At 41.3% G+C, this 17063-nt stretch overlaps 2 non-coding genes across 2 annotated transcripts; one reads left to right on the top strand and one right to left on the bottom strand.

The window, feature by feature from the left end:
- Nucleotides 1-268: 268 nt before the first annotated feature.
- On the top strand, nucleotides 269-350 carry Trnas-cga. The gene has a single exon. It is a non-coding gene; the product is annotated as a tRNA-Ser (tRNA).
- Nucleotides 351-1571: 1221 nt separating this feature from the next.
- On the bottom strand, nucleotides 1572-1653 carry Trnas-uga. Its single transcript has one exon. It is a non-coding gene; the product is annotated as a tRNA-Ser (tRNA).
- Nucleotides 1654-17063: the final 15410 nt, after the last annotated feature.

The following is a 17063-nucleotide window of genomic DNA, read 5'->3' as shown; positions in this document are numbered from 1 at the left end:
TTTGTGTTCTATCTGTAGATTGATTTCATCTCTCTGAATAAAATAATTGAGTAAACGATATACTTTTCCTTCTTTACTAATAACGGGTTGTGAGCTGCTCGTTTGACGATGAGTATTATACCCACGTGTTAGAAATGATCTGGAAACGATTTCTAATTTATGTGCTTCTTCTAAGTCAGTAACTTGGCTAATACAGTGCACAATACAGTACACAATACGAGCGACACACCGTGCGTATATGATGATGTGTGGTTACGCGGGAAGGCAAGCTGCGGTGTCCGAGTGGTTAAGGAGATGGACTCGAAATCCATTGGGCTCTGCCCGCACAGGTTCGAATCCTGTCCGCAGCGACCGTTTTTGTGACGGTGACGCGCGGTGGACACAGACTGCGCGCGCCTGTCTCGAGCCTGCAGCCTGGGAAGGAACATTGATTAATGTTCGGTTTTTGGGGTTCAAATGTAAACCAATATTGAGTTGTATATTTTATAACTAAATATAAAAAGGCATTGATCTCTCATTCTCGGCTTTATTTCTCACCTCTAATGGATTTGGTAACCTTAAAAGATTTACTGCCATGAAAATTAATTGTTTTGAAGCATTGAAGGTTTTCCTCGTCTTTTGGCTATGAGGTGTTCAATTGAAGATTGCAGCTCGATGCATAGTACATAACAAGAAATAATCGAATTTAGAGCCGTATCTCATATCACTGCCGTTGTGTAGTAGCAACGTTTACCTAGTTTCTGACTTCATCGTAACCTACGTTTCATGTTGCGTTGACGATAAGTTCCATGAACGCAACGCGACCGTTGAATGCAGCACTGATGAGTTGCTACTCGACGGAGCGATGAATTCCTGTTTGTGCTTCGTAACTTCTGCCGTAACTTTCTTGACTTTCTTTGAAGTTTGCAAGTTCGAACTTCCATGTGAACCCGCGGCTTGCACGTTGCTGATTGCTTTGCGCTGCTATTTTGACCATAGTTACTGTCTCGTTTATTAAGCGCCTTGTATGGCGTTGCTAATATTGGTAAAAAAATGAACGGTGATAAAATTATTAGTAAGATAGCGATATTAATAATGAGGATGAAGATTCCTAAAGAGGTATGAGTGAGAACATGGATGAGGCGGTGGGTGTGGGTGGGGCTCCTGAAGAGGGGGAGGGGACGAGGGGGGGGGAGGCGGCTGGCAGAGGGCAGCACCGTCTCGGCCCTGCCTACCGCCCGTCCTTGCTTTGCTTGATTATTTATTTCACTGTGATTAATATACAGTGAACTCGGGCTATCCATAAGTCAAAGGGCGATAATTTGCTGATCAGGTCTACTTTGAAAACTTCAGAATAGCGGACACGTATTATGGTGAATGCCGATTTGCAGCACTTAGCTCAAAAAAAGGTATTGCAGAAGTAAATGCTTCAAGGTGATCGAATTCTGCTTATAGGTGAAAAATAGTTGAGAGCAGCAGTCAAGGAAGAATGTTGTCTTGGTTGACAACTACAAGATATTTACCACCCTCCACGTGCCGTCATGGACGCGAGTGACGGGCAGACGGGGCAACGGGCATCCCACAAAAACGGTCGCTGCGGACAGGATTCGAACCTGTGCGGGCAGAGCCCAATGGATTTCAAGTCCATCTCCTTAACCACTCGGACACCGCAGCTTGCCTGGAAATGACTGATGTTATCTGCTTTAACGACTCTCAATCCTTGCATTATGGGCTTACAAATCAAAATTAAGACTTTATTTTTATGTTATACTGTCTTGAAAATAGTGGAGCATACCTAAAGTAGGACATGAATTGGAAAGTAATGCCATGAATGTGTCAATATAATTACTTCAGAAAATCGTCTTTGAATGGTTTAAATTTTTAAAAGTTCATTATGGAAGCTTTGGCTGCCAACCAAAATACCAATTGCCCAACCTACTGAGACATTCTTTAATTTCAGTAAGGGAAAGATAATTGACGTCTGAACATGGTTTTATTCTTCCTGTGATTGAACTGAGGCTGGCATTGTTTAAGGAGAGTGAACTGTGAATGAAGAACACAATAGCTGGAGCCTTGCAATTATTATGTCGTTCATCTGTATATATTGCTATTCAAAATACCTCGGTCATAATGAATGGGTTGCTGCGCTGAGGTAATTTCCCTGCTTGCAGGCAATAAATTGCCCTGTGTTGCCCACTCCTTCCTCTCTATATAACAGTATTCTTTGCTTTGTTATACCCATGCCTGCCGTATATCAAGCATATTGTCTGGTACGTCATTTGCAGAACGAATGAGTCAATTTGTTAACTAATTAATTTTATTTAATTAATTCATGTAATTTAATGAGTTAATTTAGTTTCATTTGGGTCCACGTCTGAATTCCTCTTACGATTGCTTCTCTGTTTAAATTCTTTATTCGAGGCCTAGTATTAACATGTATGTTTTGAATAACTCTCAGTTTTCATCCCATGTTTAATGTTCGTGTGGTATTAATGCTATGCTAATATCATAAGTGTATCGGGATTGCGTAACTCGCGCGTGTATTATGATATCATTGTTTTTGATGTGGTGGCGAGGTCATGCTAAAACTGTAGCTCCTATATGTCGTAATTTTTGAAAGGTTTCCCTAATTGAGTCTAATATATATGTAGACTCTCAGTGTCAGTTGCGTCAACCGTGCTGAAAATGAAGGTGGCAGCTTTAATAAAGTTCATTTTCGACGACATTATGGCAGTAAACAAAACATAACATAGTGATGTCGGCGCTGAAGAGTTGGCCGATTCTTTGTACTTCTCTTGACTTGTTCACAGAAGATCTAAAAGCATGTCCTTTGACTGAATCTTTTCAATGCTGACGATAGTTTAATTGAAATGGCTACTAGACTTTCACCGGGTTCGATATGGTGCTGGGCATTTCAAATCTGAACATATATTTTCCATATCTTTATCTAGTCTGTTCTTGAACGCGTTTATACTCGGAGCGCCAAAGATGAAATCGCAAATCGTGGAAGCTGTTCCACATGTCGGTAATTCGAAGCGAGAAGAAATGTCGCGTAAAGATAAAGAGAGATTTATCAACAGAATTAGAAGAGTGAAACGCAAGAAAGTGAACAAATGTGCAGCTCACCAGGTAGTAATGGTTGCTGTGATTGTGCTACCGCATTCGTTCAGAGAGTTAAACATATATAGTGTAGCTCCCAGCTCCTGCTCTGGCAATGTATATGTCAAGGTCTCGTGTGTGAGTGTGTGTTGTGTGTGTGCGTGTGTGTGTGTCGGGCACTCCCTCTGATTTTGGCATGGCTAGCTGTGGCATGCTGCGAGGCTGCGTACAGCGTATACACTCTCTGTACACGTAACTCTCTTTTCTGACGTGGTCATGAACACTCCTACCAAAACTTGACCTCGTGTGAGGAACCAGTGACAATAATGTGCAGTTTCGTTGCATGAATATGTGACGAATTTGCTTGAATAGCTTTGTGTATAGATTATTATGTATAACAAGATCTGTAACCTGTGCAATTAAGAGAGTTAATTTGTTATTGCAAAATGAATATCTTTTTTATCAACTTATGCTCTGTTTTGAACAATTTAAATTTACCTCTGTTTCAGAAAGACAATTTTTTCAAATAATAAATTTAGTTGAAAAAACTTTGTCTGAATTTCCCTTTGTTGCATAACTCGCGCGTCAATTTATATTGCCAACATTCGGGGCCCTACTTTCAGGAAATCGCCATCTCTATATATTTAAGCCGCCACCCTCCACAAGAAATTGTTTCTTCGGAAACGAACTAAGAAAGGGAATTCCTAGCTAAATCATGACAGCTGTGAAATTATCTCGTTCCGCCCCAACACAACGAAACGTATTTGTGAATAATTTAACATTGTTCTCTTGAGAAAAGCGGCAAGTTAAGAGCAGTTAAAAAACATTGTATTGTCATCATATATGTCATTGTTGGACATGTATATTCTGTTTTCTTACAAATTGAAACCACAATCGTGTCGAATTGAATTCTCCAGTTTTTTGGTGATGACTGGCATTTAGTTCGTGTGTTGCTGTGCACCCTATTTGTTCAATATATAGTGCTCCTGGAGCAGGTGTCGCCGACCGTCGGCCAACCATAAACCAGCGATAATTTTCACCGCTATATATATACTTCCCTATACTTCATCCACTGCCGTATAGAGGTGTTGGTGTGCTGACCCACTCAACCCACTGCTGTAGAGGTGTTGGCGTGCTGACCCACTCAACCCATGCNCCCATGCCGTATAGAGGTGTTAGCGTGCTGACCCACTCAACCCACTGCCGTAGAGGTGTTCGCGTGCCGACCCACTCGGCGTGCCCGCCATTTATTTCATGCACTCTCGCCCATACAATTAGTTCAGGTGACGTAAATTAGCCATAAGTTATGCTAAACTTCACAGCTGCGGACATTAATGACATGAAAATTACCACTTCGTATTGAGTGCTCGCGCGCGTGTCTCGTTCCTGTTTGTCAGCTGTGCACAAGTGTTGCGTGTTTGCATGAGGGTTAGTGCAACAAAACAAGTCAAGTGTCAATACAAATGTTCCGCTAGACAGGTTTCGCTCGACATCAATAAACTGAGCACGACGAACATCTTGATTGCGACGTTGCTGTGGACTGTGACTGTTGCATTCATTAAGATGAAGACAAGGGATAAGCGTTAGTATAAAAAGCATGAAGTTCATTCTTCTGCTGGGCTGGTCTGTTTATAAATAATTATATCAATCGCTTAAAGTCTCTTCTTAATCTATTCAAGAATTGTCAAATTAATTTTTATTTTTGAAAAAAGGATGAAAAACGTAAACACACACGAACGTATATCTTGTAAATGTGGCCAGCAATATCATATGTGTATGTTAAATGTATATATTAATAGGAATTTTCTCTTTAATACACACCCGACTTAACTCTTGTATTTTTACCACGTAGTAATTTTTCTTAGTTTTGTTTCGTCTCTAGCTGTCAGTCATCAAAAATTCAAACCTTAATTTAGAGCATTTCTGAAGATCTTATAGAAACTTGAAATTTGGCACATGAATGCTTGTGCTGCCTAACAATTCAAGATTTGATCATCAGAAGTAATAATTTTAAAAAATCTTCATTAAAAAATAAAAAAAATTCACTTTTGGGAATCGAGTCTTACCAACCCTGGAAAAGGATTTGAATTTCTAAAATTGCTGAACTACAAATTAGAAAATAAATAAATATAAAAAAAACATTTTTAAAAACCACGTTTTTCTGGTTTAGTTTTACAAAAGTAAAAACACTGAAATAAGACGAATGAAAAAAAACTTTTAAAACCCATATATGTTTTCTTATTACGAACAAAAAATAAAAACATTTACTCTTACATAACATTTTACATAACTTTAATATGTTATGTAAGAGTTCATGTTTTTCCTTTTTGTCCGTTAAGAAAGCGTTGTTTTTTTAAAGTTTTTTTTATTTGTTTTATTTCACTGTTTTTAGTTTTGTAAACACCAGAAAAACGTGTTTTTTTTTAAATGTTATTCATATTTATATATTATAGGTTGATTTTGTTAACGAATTCTACGCGAATACCGTGCAGAATATTTTTAAGTGTTCTTTGACCGTGATGTAGAAGTACAACTGCAACTTATTCTCTTTTTGCTGTAAGACTCCGCTGCGTGTGTGTATAACTGGCACGCGTATAGTATCGCGTACGTGCCGGTCCTGCATGGTACGTGTATTGCGTACCTGTACAGCAAAACAAAACAAATTGGACGGATTATTATTTTGCATGGTCTTTATAAGCAATATTTAATGTTATGACGGATTGTGCTAATACTTTATTTTATGTAATACTGCAGTAAGCCATTCAGTTTTTTTCGGGACCCAAGTCGGTTTTTGCCAAACTTTTTTGGTTACATATATATAGCCACTTGGACCTGACGGAGTTTTTTCGTCTCACCTAGCAACAATACTAATTGATATTTTGCATATAAATTATATAAAATGCTAATGTTTCAACCGGCGTGACTGTAATCCTGTAATCCCTATCCCGTTTTCAGTTTTCGAACCAAATTTATTCCCAGAAAAAAGACCCGTTCAAACTAACATTTACCGTAAAATGCAAGCTCGATTTTAATTAAAAGCTTGCGCAAGTTACTTGGATTGTTATTAAAATATATTTACCGAATGAAAACAATTGATTGCCTTTTTCATTCTAACCTTTCTTCAGCGCGATTTGTTATACCTTTTAATTCCATCCTTGGATATAAGAACATATATCCCTGTCATGCATTAGTATATTGCAGGTAAAACACGTGCGATCGAAGAGCCTCAATTCGTGTATTCACAGCAGCGGAGGCTTCAAATAAGCGCACTAATTATTTTGAACAAATCTATAATAGACACGCAGTTAGGACAACCCAATTTTATTAATTTTAAACAAATCTATCATAGATACGCAGTTATATAGGACAACACAAGGTTGCTCGTACTATTGTATATATAGTAGTTGCAAATTACACGTACGGTCGCTTCGAAAACGTTTTAATCTTAAGTAATGATGATAATAATAAATGAACACAATTGCTCCCTGTAGAATTGTTGAATCATTTCTGAAAAATTTCAAGCATTATCGCATTCCTAATATGCACGGAAGATGAGCATGCAACGTTCTATAATACTTTAGCTCTGATGAAGCTGCATGGTGAAATGGCCGAGTAGTTATAACATGCATGGCGATTGTATCCTCAATACCAATTTTAGGCGTGGCTTCGAACAAACTTATTATTATTAATATTTGAATATTATTTAAATGATAGCGCATAAGAATATTATATAAATGATGGTACCTTGTGGGAGTTCAACAAAGAATCAAAATCAAAGAGACAATAACAACAAACGTTTAGTGATAAGTACAAAAAAAGTACAAGAATCGGCGACAGGCCACGTACATCGATCATGCAAGCCAACTCTTAAGCGCCGACATTATGATATGTTATATGTTATGTATAAGAAATGTTGAGATACCCCATCATGATTTGAATAGAAGAAACAAACAGACCCCATCATGATTTGAATAGAAGAAACAGAGACAACTGCAGTAGTCGAACTATAATGAATGGGTTCATGCAAAGTAGAATGCATTTATCAATCCAATTGGTTTCTAAATTATGACCAATTATTGTTTTCAGTCGCCGTCAAGCGAGCATTTATAAGGATCCCCACGTTTTGACAGCAGCTGTAGCGTTAATTGCAAGCGCCGAAACACTTGCAGTTTTTGCCATACTTACTCAATTATCTTGATTGTCAATATATAGAAATACCATTTGAGATGGATATCAACTTGAGGAAATAACTCCCGCTTGTCGGACCCCACCATTGTAGCGGGCAGAACAATTTGAGAATTTTTTATTCAAAGACAACTTCAAAATGTTCAGCTAATTAATAATTGCCGTCAAGTTTTGTATGCATGCGCGCGTGCTCAAGTCCTGCTCGTTATATATAGATTCTTAGAAACTGTAAAACGCTGGAAAGTTAGAAATTTTTTTCATTTTTACATAACGTCAGGTAACCTTGAACAGAAATGCGACTTTTCACCTTTTGGTAAAGCTAATTGTGTTGAGGAATCAGTTCATATTATATAGAGGCATGCATGCATGTTAGCTAATAAAGATTAATATTAATTTTGTCTAACAACGCGTCGATTATATATAGTGACGCTGAGGCGCCACAATCAAAATATGAACACTAAAACGATGAGAAAACACTAAAACAAAATATGAACACTAAAACCTTGTAAAAAGTACAAATATTTAATGAAAGTACGAAAATCTAATGTACTTTAACATTACGTAGAAAAACGTCTATGTCAAGATCCCATTGGGCGCTGCGCTCCCTCTCGGCATCTGTCTTCTTTCCTTGCTCCGTTCATGATCGCTCATGCACGCTCAAAATATGCCTCGCTCAGATGCGACGTTAGCGTATATATTTCCCCCATGACACCAGCTATGCTCATGGCCATTTAAAGAGAAATGAAAACATTAAGGAATTCCAGTCCATATACTGAGATAAATATAATCACACTAGGTTTTACGGATTAAAATTAGATTAATCTATCTACCACATCATTCATACATGATAAGAAGTGAATATATATAGATAAAAGAACAAGAAATTGGAACTAGACTCCTATAACGCATTTTGACTTGACTTCGAAACTCGCACGTTGACATCCCGACTCACCAATTTCAACGTTTTTACACAAGTTTCAGCACTTTCCCCAACGAAAAATGCAAGATTCACCGCCCGAAATGCATAAAATTTCACGCTTCTGCCTTGACATGAACTTACACGTTCCTTGCCAAACATATATTTGCACGTTCTCGCCCCTACACAAACTCACGCTTTCGCTTAAACGTAAACTTTAGTGCTTAAGTTCCTACAGCTTGCGAAGCTGCAGGGATAAACCCTTAGAATTTATGTGTCGTGTTTGAAAGAATATGAAGGGACTACTCTTGGCTGTGAGAAGCGAGGGGTCGGCGCAGTGATGGCAGACCCCGACCCTCCCTCGCCTAATGGTCTGCAGTCCCCAGGCCGTCCTTGTATTGCTTTAGCTCGTTCTTCCCCCCTGTGTTCTCGCGTCTGTGTGTGGATTGCCTGCTATCATGTGAAGAGAACAGTTGGTTGCGGTCTATATGCGCCTATATACAGCGTCATGCATGCTGGCATGCATGGGAATTGAAATAACGATATGACTGCAGATACAATTTATAGTTGTTATCACAATATAAGAAACCACAACTTTTGTAGCCTGAGACATATAAATAGTAGATGCTCCGCAGAGCTAGAATGCAATCCGCTATTTACTTTTTTTTTCTTTCATTATACTTGGAACTGTATTGTTAATTGTTTCGTTTGCTTCTCTCTCGTTCTTTCTATTTGTCTCTCATGCACGCTGCCATGCTAGCAGTTCTATACACGATATATGCGCGAAGATAACGAAGTGTATGACTGAAAAGTTATCCGAGATGTGATACGTACGTGTTATTTGAACTCATCTAGCATCGGCATCAGGCATCTCCCCAGCCAAAGGCGGCCCCATTCATATGTATAGTATTGGTAGTTCTGGCCTATACTATGGGTATTTGTGAATGGTATTTTCTCCTCTTCCGTAAATTTCCTGTTTTTACTTTGAATTCATACAGAGTAATACTGAGATTTTCCATTTGAGTTTCTGACTCGGAAATATGTTTGATGTAATGTATGAGTTGACTACTATCAATGACTCTTTCCTGTACTAGATGGAGCTGCTAGTGGATGGTAGGAGCGGCGTGCTGACGATGTGTGCATGGTGCCCGACAGCTCCCTTCGTTGCCGGGGCCTGGAATCGATAGAAGCTCCGAGGCGCTCGTATTGATCCTGCGTTACCTTTGCCCTGCTTGCCTGTTGGTCTTCCTCCCTTTCCTTCTTCTCTCGCTCCTTCACAGCGCCGTCCCTCCTCCTCCTCGTGTCCTGCTCTCTATTACACCTTAATTGGGTCGCATTCAGCAATGATTTCGAGACGTTTATTTTTAATGGGCTCAGAGTAGGAGCTATACGCACTGACGCTTGCGTGGCTGCGTATATATACGGACTGGAGTGCATCTTCCTGCAACACTCCTGCACTATTCGAATATTTCCCCTATTTTGTTTACACGCTGCAGCACATCTTGCTCGTAGATTGAAGAGGAGCTTGTATGCTTGTGTTTTTTTTTTTGTATTGTTTGTAGTAATGATATTTCGCTGATTTCATCTGATGAGAGTCTGAAGCCCTCCCGATAACCGCGACTCGTTTGCAGAATTCGAACTTTCGACTCGAATCTATGTTTCGTTAAATTTTTAATCCACCAGTGAAAATCTTTAATTTTGTTCTGAATTTTTGTCTGATGTCTTTCGTTCAATGAAAAATTCATTGTTCACCAGGATCTGTAAACTAAATTTTTACCGTCCACTATAATCTGTTTTAATTAGTTTTCTAAATGTTTGTGCAAGTATCGCGCTGTGTAACGAAATCCTATATGACGATATCTTACGCAACATAGATGTGAGTCAGGCCAAGTGCGCTAATATAAAAATCTGTATTCTACAGTGATGCATGAATAGAAGTGTTTTCTTCAGAAGATTTTATACAAGAGAAAATTAAATTTTTGAACCAATGTAATATGTGGGCTGAAAAATGTTGTGGATTTGTGAGCATTGTCTGCAAGATTGAAAGGTTGCCCAGCTAAGCTTAAATAGCCTTGATAATATTTAACCACTCATTTGTCGTGAGTTGAGAAAAGGAATCAAAACAATTCCAACCTGCCCTGACTAAACGATCTCTGCTTTGTAAACAGGCGCGAGTGCAGCTCGATCATGTAGCGCGTATAACGCCTGCTGCATGTAAGATGGAGATGGAAAAACGCACTATAGATCGAAGTTAGTGTGCAGGTGGATGAGCGCACAGCTGGCAGTGAGTGTGCAGGTGGATGAGCGCACAGCTGGCAGTGAGTGTGCAGGTGGATGAGCGCTCAGCTGGCAGTGAGTGTGCAGGTGGATGAGCGCACAGTTGGCAGTGAGTGTGCAGGTGGATGAGCGCACAGTTGGCAGTGAGTGTGCAGGTGGATGAGCGCACAGTTGGCAGTGAGTGTGCAGGTGGATGAGCGCACAGCTGGCAGTGAGTGTGCTGGTGGTTGAGCGCTCAGTTGGCAGTGAGTGTGCTGGTGGTTGAGCGCACAGTTGGCAGAGAGTGTGCAGGTGGATGAGCGCACAGTTGGCAGAGAGTGTGCAGGTGGATGTGAGCACTCGTGTGTCTCTGTGACGCTGGGTGGCCGTACAGTATCGGTGCGACCTCCACGCATATATGTACAGGCCGTTGCTGTACCCTAGCCCTGCGCGTCCTTTCTCTCCAGGACGCCACAGCCTGCCTCCAAATTTGCACTTAGGCTCAGTACGTTATATCCTCGCCACATTTTGAAGCAGCTTCTGGTGACGTTTTGGACCTTATAATGCACCTAACGCACGTCACGGACCTTGATTATGGCTATACCTCCCAATCTGCCACAACCACATTCCACTGCACTGAACGAACAACCTTCAACAATTAATCCAAGTGTGAATATTCGTATTATAACATAGTTGTAGGTCAAGTAATAAAATTCACAAGCCATTCTCTGTCCTCTATATTAAATGGCAGGAGACAGGAACTACTTGATTGCAGGTACTGTAAACAGCCAATCCTAAACCAGCAGTAACCATTACCGATTTTTATACTAAATATTTGCAGCAATAATTGTCTTCTACAATTCCCAGTTATTCTACAATGTTCTGTACACGAAGAATTGACAAACTGTTAATTAAAACTGAAATATTATTTTGAGGCAATAATAATTTATCAATTAGAAACATTAATTTTTTAAGTATTTTTCAATGTAGGTACATGTATCGCTGGCTCGCATCGTCTTGGCAAATAACCATTTGTGTTGACGGTATAAGTTGGAGTCGCCCTAGCCGCCGTGGTAATCTGCGTGCCGTCAGCTGGTGCAGCTCTCGACACACACAATATTAAGCTGGCACCTCCATTGTCCTCGCCCTCGTCCTCCTCGTCCCTCCATTAAAACTAACATGACGTGTACACTAATAAGCCCCGCAGGCTCGTCGCATCACTCAGCTGCCACCGTCACGCGGTGCATGCATACTGCGGCAGTATGATAAGCATCAGAATAATTGATATTGTTGTACTAGACGAACAAAGAATATGTTCGATTTGACCGAGCATATGTTCATTTATATTATTAGGAATACATTTATTATAATCACGGGTTCTTGTAGGCGGTTTGGATCTAATGCACCCATGTTTCAAGTGAAATCTCATGCATAGTTTATTTTTTTTCTACGATTTGAGAGACCCATTATCTAAAATCATTTCTTCTGTATGGGCGATAACAATCTGGCCGCGCTCATATGCATGTTGTATATAGGTGAGATAGATCTTGGGTGCGCGATTTGTAGGAAATTTAAGTGCTTACGCGAACCACAAACTTATACATTTGCTTCGAACTTAAATAAAAACACGAATCGAGGAAAAGAATCTTGGAGTTGTAAATATCTGAAACAATATCTGCGGAGGGCAGAAGACGGATTATGTGCGAATTAAGCTATATAGACTTGCCACGTATATATATAGGACCGAGTTGACGACTGCTGCACTTGAACGCGCGCAACACATGATTCAATTAAAAGTGTTTTTTCAAGGTACGCGATCAGGCACGGTAAAATTTTTGCTATGAAATATTTTGGACAAAATCCCAATTATTTTTTTTGCAATATTTTAAACAAAGTTTTGCTGCTGCTCCGTAACACTATATTGTTTGTATTTTAACCAAGGATTTCTCATAGTTAAATGGTTAATTTTGATCCTGATCATGCAGTGGTCAGTATTATAGCCACACTCCATGCTATCGTTTTTGGCCTCGACTGAGCGTTTGCAAGACGGTCTGTATACATGCATTGCCTGCAAACCTCAATTAAGAGGGCCTTCTCCTGGCATGGCATGGCGCGCACGTACATCGATCATGCATGGTGCGTATAAATGCGTATCGTTAATTAGCATAAGTATCATGCAACATGTGGTGCGTATCTTGCACTATAGCAGAACTATCATGCGGCATATATGGTGCGTATCGTTCACTAGCAGAACTATCATGCAGAAAGGTGCGTATATATGCGGCACTATAGCAGCGTGCAGCAGCACAGCCTATATCATGCGCCGTGATGTATATGTGGCGACAAAGCAAGGCTGCCGCTCTAATTGCTCGTTATCTCTGGCGATCGCGACCGTCGCCTAGCAGACTGACGAGCTTAGATAAAGTCGCCTGTACGTATAGCTCCATCTCGTGTCGCCTGCCACTCGCCTGTGTAGCTCGATCTTGTGTCGCCTGCCACTCGCCTGTGTAGCTCGATCTTGTGTCGCCTGCCACTCGCCTGTGTAGCTCGATCTTGTGTCGCCTGCCACTAGCTCGCCTGTGTAGCTCGATCTCGTGTCGCCTGCCACGGGCCTGCGTGGCTCGATCTTATGTCGCCTGCCACGCGCCTGTGTGGCTCGCTCGACTTATATCGCCTGCCTCGCGCCTGTGTGGCTCGATCTTATGTCGCCTGCCACGCGCCTGTGTGGCTCGTCGCCTGCCACGCGCCTGTGTGGCTCAATCTCGTGTCGCCTGCCACGCGCCTGTGTGGCTCGATCTCGTGTCGCCTGCCACGCGCCTGTGTGGCTCGATCTTATGTCGCCTGCCACGCGCCTGTGTGGCTCAATCTCGTGTCGCCTGCCACGCGCCTGTGTAGCTCGATCTCGTGTCGCCTGCCACGCGCCTGTGTGGCTCGATCTTATGTCGCCTGCCACGCGCCTGTACGTGTGGCTCAATCTCGTGTCGCCTGCCACGCGCCTGTGTGGCTCGATCTCGTGTCGCCTGCCACGCGCCTAGCTGTGTGGCTCGATCTCGTGGCGCGCCGTCGAGGTCGCGATCCGCCTGAGGCTGCGCAATCCTTGTTTGTGTGCCGCGCTCTGCCATGCATACCGTCGCCTGCGCGGCCTTTACATTTCTGCCTTCTTGGCCTTAAGCTTCCCCCTTGCCTGCACCTTTAAGGTCTTGGCCTTCATCGTCTTCATATTAGTCTGCGCCGCCTCCAAGTTCTAACCATCTTGGTCTTAAGTTTCTCCTTGAGCCTGCAACTTGGAGTTCTTATTTGTTAGATTGATCTTCATCATCATGCCTGCACAGCCTTTGTGTCTGCCTTCTTAATTGGCAATCAGCTACACGTTCAATTCAATGCATCATCGTATATTAAGTTTACCTTCTTGTTATACTTTCTTACTTCTGTGGTCGGCATCTATATTTACTCAACCTTCTTGCGTTGCATTCTATAACTTCCTTTACTCGTGCAGTACGTATAGCCATTTACCCTCTCGTCGGGCGCATTCTTCGTTTCATTATTTGCCTCATTTTTTACCTATAGCTGGTCTTATTATTTTTTTCCTGACCCTTGTACTTTACTGCCCGCGCCCTCTTGGCCTCAATCTTTAACCTCTTGGGTTCAATTTTTACCCCGCAATTGCCTCCATCTTTACCCGGCCTCCATGGTCTTAGTCTTTACCGCATACGTTTTCGCTTTCTACACCTCACCGCTTCAGCCTCTTCTCTCCTTGTTATATTTTCCCCCCTCCTTTCCCGTATGTATTTCACTATACACGTATCATGCTCGTCCTAATTTACTTTCAAAAATATTGTTGTACATAAACATTACTCGCGAAGACAATTAAGCCGCGAGTCGGCGACTGCAGGACTTAATTATATACACGAAGTGATATGCGTTTCGAATGAAACGCATGTCACTTCTCACATCAAATGTCGATTCGCATCATCAAAATCACATCAGTCACATCAAATCAAATCATCACAAATGTCACTTCTCGTGCACCCATTACATTATCCGTTACAATCTTTAGTCGAGAGTGACTGCATGTGAACATCAGTTAACAATTATAGAATCGTTCAAAATCATAGAATCCATGCATGTAGCAGAAGCTATATAGTCGCATGGTGCCTGACCTGCCTCAAGTAATTATCGTTACAATATATGCTGCATTAAATCTTTCTGCATGCCAATATGATGTGCTGTACAGGGAACGTATTCACATGTATGTATGTTGCCTCGCATGACTGTGGACAAGTTAGATTTAGATAAGGAAAGACCTCATATTAAGTGGAACGCACCCAGTTAACGCAATTCGATCTTTCTCGCCTGCCAGAGATGTGGAGATTAAAGTTGATGTTTACGGGCGACTTGATGCGTGCTGATATTAGACTACTTGATGCAAGCTAATTGATCTAAAGGCAGCTTGCACGTGGTTTCTTGATTGTGACCTTGTTTAATTAACCGTGAGTTAAAACAGCCCGCAGAGCGCGCGAATGAAACATGCGCTGAAGAGAAGCAGCGACTTGCGACGCGGACGTTTGGCCCGGCCATTGATTTAGGCGTTACTGACGCGCGTACGCAGGGCGTGGTTCTTTTCTTACGCCCGTGAGGGGTAGGGTAAGGAGGGGCTGTATAGGTATTGTCCCAACCTGAGACAGACAACTCCCATGCACTATATATATACCTGCGATGCCGACCTGTTGTCGCGTCTGGCGTATACGCGGACGTTATATATACGCCGCCATGAACGAGCTGCCTTGCTTCTCGCTAACCAACTAACGTACAATGATGTCGCTCCTCCTGATACGCGTATAGCTTATTTGAAACTTACGTTTTACGATGCTTTAAATATGACAAAACATTTCGAGTATTCCAAAATCTTTTTCATATGACTTACAGATTGATAATGGTCGCTGGCTGTTATCAGTACACGTTTCGTTGTCAACGTCGACGGCTTCGATAACGATATCATTCTGAATTGGCCTGTGAGTTGTGAGATTGTTGTTATCAACGTACGTGACGCTTGGGTTTTACATTTATTTGTTTAGGATAAGCTCTGCTGATGACAATTAGGTCTGAGGAACTCCCTCTTATTTGGATTCGTCCCAAACGAGACTCATCTGATTAGATGGATCTATGTCCGCGCTCATAGACGTAGATGTAATATTACCTCGATAACGACGATTTGTAGAACTTTGATATTCTCTATGACATTAAATAACCTCATATATTGCGGAGCACTCATATTTTACTAGACGTTCACATCGTTTCAAGCTTTTTGTAGATAAATTAATTGACAAACTACTCGCATGCAATGTGTCCCATATACAGTCACTATATATAGCTATAAGGCGCTGCATGCATATACCTGAATTAACTGCATATATATACGTATGTGAGCGTTTGCATATGTACAGAGCGGTACTATATATAGTCCTCATTTTCGAATAATTAAGCGCGGACCTAGCTGTACGGCGGAATTGGCATCACAATATCTGTACGGAGGATCGCAACACACGCACGGCGGTATCAGCATCACAACACGGCGGTATCAGCATCACAACACGGCGGTATCAGCATCACAACACGGCGGTATCAGCATCACAACACGGCGTATCAGGCATCCATATCTTCTTCATTAACATAAGCATGCATGCGCGCGGCCGCGTATATACGGAGCGTCGCCCTCGCCTCGCTCTCTCAAGTCGCGCAGTGATGTGTCTTAATTGCGTCAAGAACCTGTTCAAATTTTTTTATATCAATGACCTTACATGGTAAAATGTTTTAATATACATCAATACCTGATGATACATACTTATATATTAGAAATTAAGCGATCGAAGCGCTTTGTTGTGTATATAAATATTTAAACATGAATAAAAAATATTTGCTCGGTGTTCGCTGAATGAGTTCTCTTATATACAGTATGTCCCATTATGTCAAATAGCGACTCAACAGTTGGTTCATGCATTCACTGTCGCCATTACTATACTGGGTGTTTAAATTAGTCAGCAATTATAGCGTGGTGTGCAAAGCTCGCCGTTCTCATTTGAATTATGAGAGTTCGAAAACTGTATAGGGAAGATTTGTGCAAGTTGAATGCTTTCTTGAAAGTACGATCGTTTTTTATCCCATTATTTTACCCACATAGTACACACAAGTCCGGAGTGCTATATTATATAGAAGTATTTTGCTTTATGAGCTTGTAAGTTCTTCTCACGGTGAGCTCAGATATAATATAGTCGGGCAGGATTGTAAGGTGATTTAATGCTGCTTTTTAGTACAACAAGCTTATGAGTAACGTTAAAGGTTGCTCTGCACTATACGCGGACTATAGCGCGCCACTATAGTCGGACTAGTGATATAGCGACGCCATGGATTAGGTGCTAACTCACTCCGAGATACATTAACTTGAGCATTATACCATCACTAACTTCTTGCTTCGACAAAATTACAGACGATAAGAAGATGAAACGACGATCCACTCTTAATTTCACATTTATATGCGTGTACATTCTCTTTATACTGGCACTTGTATGTTCCTTCCAACTTCTCATCTGGAGCCAATAGACTGTGGGGTGCAGAGTATGCATGATTAATA

The sequence above is a fragment of the Hyalella azteca genome, unplaced genomic scaffold, assembly GCF_000764305.2.
Source record: "Hyalella azteca isolate HAZT.00-mixed unplaced genomic scaffold, Hazt_2.0.2 contig12758, whole genome shotgun sequence".
NCBI classification, from domain to species: Eukaryota; Metazoa; Arthropoda; class Malacostraca; order Amphipoda; family Hyalellidae; genus Hyalella; species Hyalella azteca.
Note: the sequence above shows the minus strand (reverse complement) of the source record. Positions and strands in the feature narration are given on the sequence as shown.